Source organism: Oncorhynchus clarkii, chromosome 2 (assembly GCF_045791955.1).
Source record: "Oncorhynchus clarkii lewisi isolate Uvic-CL-2024 chromosome 2, UVic_Ocla_1.0, whole genome shotgun sequence".
Lineage (NCBI taxonomy): Eukaryota > Metazoa > Chordata > Actinopteri > Salmoniformes > Salmonidae > Oncorhynchus > Oncorhynchus clarkii.
The window spans coordinates 89,333,090-89,341,997 of record NC_092148.1 but is presented as its reverse complement, the minus strand read 5'-3'; positions in this window follow the sequence as shown (position 1 = coordinate 89,341,997).

Here is an 8,908-nt window from a genome sequence, read left to right as displayed (position 1 = left end):
CAGGAATGTCCACCAGAACTGTTGTTAGTTCATTGAATGTTCATTTCTCTACCATAAGCTACCTCCAACGTTGTTTTGGAGAATTTGGCAGTAGGTCCAACAGACTTGACGACTTCACAATTGTAACCACGCAGCCCAGGACCACCTGTGGGATTGTCTGAGACCAGCCACCCGGAAAGCTGATGGAACTGAGGAGTATTTCTATCTGTAATAAAGCCCCTTTTTGGGGAAAAACTAATTCTGATTGGCTGGGGGGGGGAGGGGGGGGGTCCAGTCATGTGAAGTGAATAGATTAGGGCCTAATTAATTTATTACAATTGACTGATTTCCTTATATGAACTGTAACTCAATAAAAAGGTTTGGACACACCTACTCATTCAAAGGTTTTTCTTAATTTTTTACTATTTTCTACATTGTAGAATAATAGTGAGCACATCAAAGCTATGAAATAACACATATGGAATCATGTTGTAACCAAAAAAGTGTTCGACACATCAACATTTATTTTACATTCTAGATTCTTCAAAGTAGCCACCATTTGCCTTGATGACAGCATTGCACACTCTTGGCATTCTCTAAACCAGCCATCACTAACATAGAGGCTGCTGCCAACTACTGACTCAAATCTCTAGCCACTTTAATAATTAAAAAGTAGATGTAATAAATGTATCACTAGTCACTTTAAATAATGCCACTTCATATAATGTTTACATACCCAACATGACTTATCTCATATGAATATACTCTACTCTATACCATCTACTGCATCTTGCCTATGCTTGCTATGTTGTTGCCTTAGGTCTCTCTTAGTGTAGTTTTGTGGTGTCTCTCTTGTCGTGATGTGTGTTTTGTCCTATATCATTTTTTACATTGTTTTGAATCCCAATTGACTGATGCATCGCTCATCCATATATTTACATGTACATGTTCTATTCATCCCTTTGCATTTGTGTCTATTTGTGTGTGTAAGGTAGTTGTTGTGAATTTGTTAGATTACTTGTTAGATATTACTGCATAGTCGGAACTAGAAGCACAGGCATTTCGCTAAACTCGCATTAACATCTGCTAACCATGTGTATGTGACAAATAAAATTTGATTTGATTTGATATACATTTTTAAACTGTGCATTTTCTGGCATTAATTTCCCCCTCCAAAAAAAAATTAACATTACTTTAGGCTTTAAAAGTGCAAAGGTCACTGCCCCATGACAATATGTTCTAAATTCTAAGTTCTGAACTCTCTCCAATGCCAAGGGCCTTTCAAATGTTCTTTCCCAGGGCCCGGAGACTTTGTTCTTCCCACCATGTGTCATACGCTAGCCTAGAGGGGCTGTGACTAAACTCACTCACTGCACCAAGAGCATAGGGAGCTCTAAATAACTCATAACATAGGCCACACAGGTTCTTTGAGAAAAGGCTTGAGTGGAAATACATGAAAGGTAGTCAGAGGCAGGTAATGGTTCACAAGTTTATTTATTTCTCTCCAATTTTGGGTTCCATAAAACAAGTTAGCTTTAGCTTTGCAAACAAAACAGAGGGAGGATAGCACAAAAACAATTACACAATCAATCCAACAAAAACACGATTCATTGCAGTTAGATGGAAAGGGTCACAATGAACTAACTTTAATTCAGGGCATCATCTATCGAATTGTACTTCTCTTAAAGGGATACATCAGGGTTTGATCAATGAAGCCCTTTAATTGCATCACAACAGTCATATGAACTCATGGATAACATTTTTCCATCTGAAGGAAGTTGCTAACTAGCATTAGCGCAATTGCTAACTAGCTTTAGCGTATTGACTAGAAGTCTATGGTAACTGCTAGCATGCTAGTAGATACCATAGACTTCCAGTCAATTGTGCTAACATTTGTTATCATTGACCAGTGAAACTACCTCTAACTTTCTTCATACTGGACTCAGAGACATAAAATGGTACCATGAGTTCATCTGACTCTGGAAGTAACTAAAGAGCTTCATTGGCCAAACCCTGAAGTATCCCTGTAACAAAACCAAGACATCCAAAAGAGCTCTGCCACTCAAAAGTCGCTTCACTCAAACATCGCTTCACTGTCACTGTCCCCTGGCGGCTGCACTTCCATCAAAGGAAACTAGGGTTGAGGCATGGAAAAGCAGGGAGCCAATCACAATTCTCAATGACATCAATTAATTAGCAAACGCTAAATTAAGAGTACCTGGTCTGAAGCATGAACAGTAATTAAAGGACATTTTTCACACGTGACACGTGCACTGCAAAAGTCATAGTAAAGCTCATTTGTTGCTATTTTTAACTCACTTAAGTTGTGTTCCGATTATGACAGGATCCTTGATGAATTTGTTATCACAAAAGGGGTCCTGGCCCCAAAAAGTTGGAGAACCCCTGCTGTAGGCCCATCCCAAAATGGGCTCCCTATTCAAGAAATAGTTCACTAAATAGTGCAAACCACTGGTCAAGCGTAGTGCACTACATAGGGAATAGGGTGTCATTTTGGGTTGCAGACCTTGTCTCCTTGTCCAGGGAATGACTCGTCTCAGCACCTGCAAGGCAGAATGATCTCACGGTGCATTACATGCTAATGACTTTATAATGTGTGACTCATTTTTTATTTAACCTTTATTTAACTAGGCAAGTCAGTTAAGAACAAATTGATGTCCTACCAAATGGCAAAAGGCCTCCTGCGGGGACGGGGGCTGGGATTAAAAAAAATGTAAAAAATGATATAGGACAAAACACACATCACGACAAGAGAGACACCACAAAACTACACTAAGAGAGACCTAAGGCAACAACATAGCATGGCAGCAACACATGAAAGCACAGCATGGTAGCAACACAACATGGCAGCAGCACAACATGGTAGCAGCGCAATATATGGTACAAACATTATTGGGCACAGACAACAGCACAAAGGGCAAGAAGGTAGAGACAACAATACATCATGCAATACAATACAATACTAGACTCATCTACAGCCTGGGAAGACAAATCATCTCTGACTATCTTTTTCTTTCAGTAAGTTGTTTTTGTTGGTATAGTTAAGTTAATATTTTTGGCTAGCGCATATTCAAGTGAAATTGGTTTAGTCTGGCTAGAGCATATTCTAGTGAAATTGGTATAGTCTGGCTAGAGCATATTCTAGTTAAATTGGTATAGTCTGGCTAGAGCATATTCTAGTTAAATTGGTATAGTCTGGCTAGAGCATATTCTAGTGAAATTGGTTTAGTCTGGCTAGAGCATATTCTAGTTAAATTGGTAAAGTCTGGCTAGAGCATATTCTAGTGAAATTGGTTTAGTCTGGCTAGAGCATATTCTAGTGAAATTGGTTTAGTCTGGCTAGAGCATATTCTAGTTAAATTGATATAGTCTGACTAGAGCATATTCTAGTTAATTGGTATAGTCTGGCTAGAGCATATTCTAGTTAAATTGGTATAGTCTGACTAGAGCATATTCTAGTTAATTGGTATAGTCTGGCTAGAGCATATTCTAGTTAAATTGGTATAGTCTGGCTAGAGCATATTCTAGTTAATTGGTATAGTCTGGCAAGAGCATATTCTAGTTAAATTGGTATAGTCTGGCTAGAGCATATTCTAGTGAAATTGGTATAGTCTGGCTAAAGCATATTCTAGTTAAATTGGTATAGTCTGGCTAGAGCATATTCTAGTGAAATTGGTTTAGTCTGGCTAGAGCATATTCTAGTGAAATTGGTATAGTCTGGCTAGAGCATATTCTAGTGAAATTGGTTTAGTCTGGCTAGAGCATATTCTAGTTAAATTGGTATAGTCTGGCTAGAGCATATTCTAGTGAAATTGGTATAGTCTGGCTAGAGCATATTCTAGTTAAATTGGTTTAGTCTGGCTAGAGCATATTCTAGTTAAATTGGTTTAGTCTGGCTAGAGCATATTCTAGGTAAATTGGTATAGTCTGGCTAGAGCATATTCTAGTTAAATTGGTATAGTCTGGCTAGAGCATATTCTAGTTAAATTGGTTTAGTCTGGCTAGAGCATATTCTAGTTAAATTGGTATAGTCTGGCTAGAGCATATTCTAGTTAAATTGGTTTTGTCTGGCTAGAGCATATTCTAGTTAAATTGGTATAGTCTGGCTAGAGCATATTCTAGTTAAATTGTTATAGTCTGGCTAGAGAATATTCTAGTTAAATTGGTATAGTCTGGCTAGAGCATATTCTAGTTAAATTGGTATAGTCTGGCTAGAGCATATTCTAGTTAAATTGGTATAGTCTGGCTAGAGCATATTCTAGTTAAATTGGTTTTGTCTGGCTAGAGCATATTCTAGTGAAATTGGTTTAGTCTGGCTAGAGCATATTCTAGTGAAATTGGTATAGTCTGGCTAGAGCATATTCTAGTTAAATTGGTATAGTCTGGCTAGAGCATATTCTAGTTAAATTGGTTTAGTCTGGCTAGAGCATATTCTAGTTAAATTGGTATAGTCTGGCTAGAGCATATTCTAGTGAAATTGGTATAGTCTGGCTAGAGCATATTCTAGTGAAATTGGTTTAGTCTGGCTAGAGCATATTCTAGTGAAATTGGTATAGTCTGGCTAGAGCATATTCTAGTTAAATTGGTATAGTCTGGCTAGAGCATATTCTAGTGAAATTGGTATAGTCTGGCTAGAGAATATTCTAGTTAAATTGTTATAGTCTGGCTAGAGCATATTCTAGTTAAATTGGTATAGTCTGGCTAGAGCATATTCTATTTAAATTGGTAGTCTGGCTAGAGCATATTCTCGTTAAATTGGTAGTCTAGCTAGAGCATATTCTCGTTAAATTGGTAGTCTGGCTAGAGCATATTCTAGTAAAGTATTTTCCTACTAGCTGATAACCTCTGTGATACATGGATGTCATACCTATTTATCTTAAAAGATACATACACAAACTTCAAATCGCTATGGATAAGAGAGTCTGCTAAATTAACCTGTGTGTGTTTACCTGTGTGTCTTTACTTGTGTGTGTGTGTGTGTGTGTGTGTGTGTGTGTGTGTGTGTGTGTGTGTGTGTGTGTGTGTGTGTGTGTGTGTGTGTGTGTGTGTGTGTGTGTGTGTGTGTGTGTGTGTTTGGATTAAGTATCTTAGTAGCGACTAGAAGTCCTCACAAGGATAGTAAAACAATTACAATTCGGACAAGTGGAGACATTTCGCCAGTCCCCACAAGGAAAAATACTATTTTAGGCTTCGGGGTTAGGGTTAGGGTTAGAATTAGGGTTAGGGGATAAGGGTTAAGGGTTAAGGGTTAGGTTTAGGGTTAAGTTTAGGGTTAAGGTTCATGTTAAGGTTAACCTGTTTGGGCTAGGGGGCAGCATTTTCATGTTTGGATGAAAAGTGTGCCCAGAGTAAACTGCCTGCTACTCAGTCCCAGCTGCTAATATATGCATATTGTTAGTAGATTTGGATAGAGAACACTCTGAAGTTTCTAAAACGTTTTTAATGATGTCTGTGAGTATAACAGAACTCATATGACAGGCGAAAACCTGAGAAAAATCCAACCGGGAAGTGGGAAATCTGAGGTTTGTAGTTTTTCAACTCTTGGCCTATCGAATACACAGTGTCTATGGTATGATATTGCACTTCCTACGGCTAGATGTCAACAGTCTTTAGAACCTTGTTTGATGCTTCTACTGTGAAGTGGGGGCGAATGAGATGGAATTGAGTCATAGGTCTGCCAGAGACCCATGAGCTGGTGATATTCTCCGGTTGGAACATTATTGAAGATTTATGTTAAAAACATCCTAAAGATGAATTCTATACTTTGTTTGACATGTTTCTACGGACTGTAACGGAACTTTTTGACTTTTCGACAGCTTCTAGTGATCGCGCGTCATACATTTGGAATACTGGGCTAAACGCGCTGACAAAAAGGAGATATTTGGACATAAATGATGAACTTTATCGAACAAATCAAACATTTATTGTGGAACTGGGATTCCTGGGAGTGCATTCTGATGAAGATCAAAGGTAAGTGAATATTTATAATGCTATTTCTGACTTTTGTTGACTTCAACATGGCGGATATCTTTTTGGGTTGTGTACTCAGATTATTGCATGGTTTGCTTTATCCGTAAAGTTTTGAAATCTGACACAGCGGTTGCATTAAGGAAAAGTATATCTTTAATTCTGTGACTAACACTTGTATCTTTTATCAATGTTTATTATGAGTATTTCTGTAAATTGATGTGGCTCTGCGCAAATTCACGGGATGTTTTGGAGGCAAAGCCAAATGTAAACTGAGGTTTTTGGATATAAATATCAACTTGATTGAACAAAACATACATGTATTGTGTAACATGTTGTCCCGGGAGTGTCGTCTGATGAAGAATATCAAAGGTTAGTGATTCATTTTATCTCTATTTCTGCTTTTTGTGACCCCTCTCTTTGGTTGGAAAATTGCTGTATGGTTTCTGTGACGAGTTGCTGACCAAACATAATGATATGTTCGGACACTGTGGTTGGATTAACGAGAATTGTATTTTTAAAATGGTGTCTAATACTTGTATGTTTGAGAAATGTTAATTATGACATTTCTATTGATTGAATTTGGCACCCTGCAGTTTCATTGGCTGTTGGCGAGCTAGCGGAACACCGTTCCAAGACAGGTTAAGGTTATGGTTTGGTTAAGGGTTAGGTTAAGGGTTAGGGTTAGGGGCTAGGGAAAATAGGATTTTAAATGGAATCAACTGTTTGGTCCCCCGAAGGATAGTAAAACAAACTTGTATGTGTGTGAGTGCATATGCGTGTTGTGTGTGTGTGTGTGTGCGAGTGCGAGTGCATGTGCGTGTGCATGTGTGTGTGTGTGTGATCTTATACTAAACATCTTTGAAAAGATGTCTGTCATTAATTCATCCTGGCCTGGACATTGAGGAATGACCAGTGCTTTAACTTCCTGTTGGTATTCCCCTCTGAAATCAAGGCAGAATGACTGATTTAGTTGACTGGTAGGGCTGTAGTTGAGCAGTGCAGTGGCTTCAAGACAGCATTTTCTCTAACTATTCTAGTATATCGATATGCACATATCGCTATAAGTATTCTCTATTGTGCAAGTGGACACAAATATGCTCATGCATTCTCACAGGCCTGTAGTTGTTTTCTTTGAAAAACAATTAGCTGTCATCAGTGGCACATGGACTGATTGGCCTGGGGGGGAGACAAAGAAGAAAGAGAGGAGGGAGCCCTTAAATTAGCTGGGTCTCAATCAGATCTCCACAAACCTCATACAGTGACAGGCTGCTGCGACTCAGAGGGGAAAATTATTACCGTGCTGATCCAGCTCGATATGTTGCCTGAGGCTGGGGCAGAAATAACTACACTCACAGGAGGTGTGCTGCACACATGCTAACACACCTCCACACGCCGTGCACACTTACGTGCATGCAAGCACGCACACAAACTAGCGACTGTGCAGCTTTTGGTATAGACAGATGGCTCCCCCAGCTCCCACCATGTCCACGTCCCCCAGCTTCCACCCCCATGTACCTCAGCTCCCCCCATGTCCCTCAGCTCCCCCATATCCCCCAGCTCCCCATTCTCCCTACTCTCCCCTATCTTCCCCCCATCTCCTCCCATCTCCCCCATGTCCCCCATCTCCCCCCATGTCCCCCATCTCCTCTATGTCCCTTAGCTCCCCCAATGTTCCCCAGCTCCCCCATGTTCCTCAGCTCCCCCCATGTTCCTCAGCTCCCCCCATGTTCCTCAGCTCCCCCCATGTTCCCAAGCTCCCCCCATGTTCCCCATCTCCCCCCATGTTCCCCATCTCCTCTATGTCCCTTAGCTCCCCCAATGTTCCCCAGCTCCCCCATGTTCCTCAGCTCCCCCCATGTTCCTCAGCTCCCCCCATGTTCCTCAGCTCCCCCCATGTTCCCCAGCTCCCCCCATGTTCCTCAGCTCCCCCCATGTTCCCCATCTCCCCCCATGTTCCCCATCTCCACCCATGTTCCCCATCTCCCCCCATGTTCCCCATCTCCTCTATGTCCCTTAGCTCCCCCCATGTTCCCCAGCTCCCCCCATGTTCCTCAGCTCCCCCCATGTTCCTCAGCTCCCCCCATGTCCCTCAGCTCCCCAACGTCCCACAGCCCCCCCCCCCCATGTGCCCCAGTTCCCCCCATGTTCCCCCAGCTCACCAATCTCCCCACTCTCCCCTATCTCCCCCCCCCCCTCCCCATCTCTCTGCCCCCCTCTCCCCACCCCCACATCCCCCCCATGTGCCCCAGTTCCCCCCATATTCCCCCAGCTCACCAATCTCCCCACTCTCCCCTATCTCCCCCCCTCCATTCTATTAACTCTGTTTACTCAGTTGAAAGCTAATTCCACTGCACAATCACAAGGCGGGTAATGCTTCATTTAACTCATCAAATGAAATGAGGCTTTCACTCATTTGGAGACGATCTAGACGGATTGGATAAAAGACCTCATTTTGACAATGATTTGTAACACCAATATGATTCAAAGCAACGTTTTTTTTTTTGCAAAACATAACCAACAAGGGCATCTACTGGTGTAACAGAGTTGAGAGTAGGTGCAAAATGTGTCTTATTTCACTCATGTATATGGGTGTATTAACACCTACGAGTTGGAGTTGTGTTTTTGTGTATGAGACTGGGTCACGGCCATGGTGTAATAAAAAGCATGAGCTGGCACACACCCTAGAGAAAATTATTTAGTGTAGAGGTGCTGACTAATAAACTGTAAGTTATACAAACAAACGGGAGTCGCACACTCTATGTATAAACTCCCAGTCATTTATTTGGGGTAAAACCACCAATGTCTTGGCATCACTGTACCTTCTCCAGGGTCACCATAATCCAGCATCCCTGGAGCAATTAGGGTTAAGTGCCTTGCTCATGGGCACATCGGCAGATTTTATCACCTTGTCACCTCGGGGATTTGAACTCGCGACCATTCA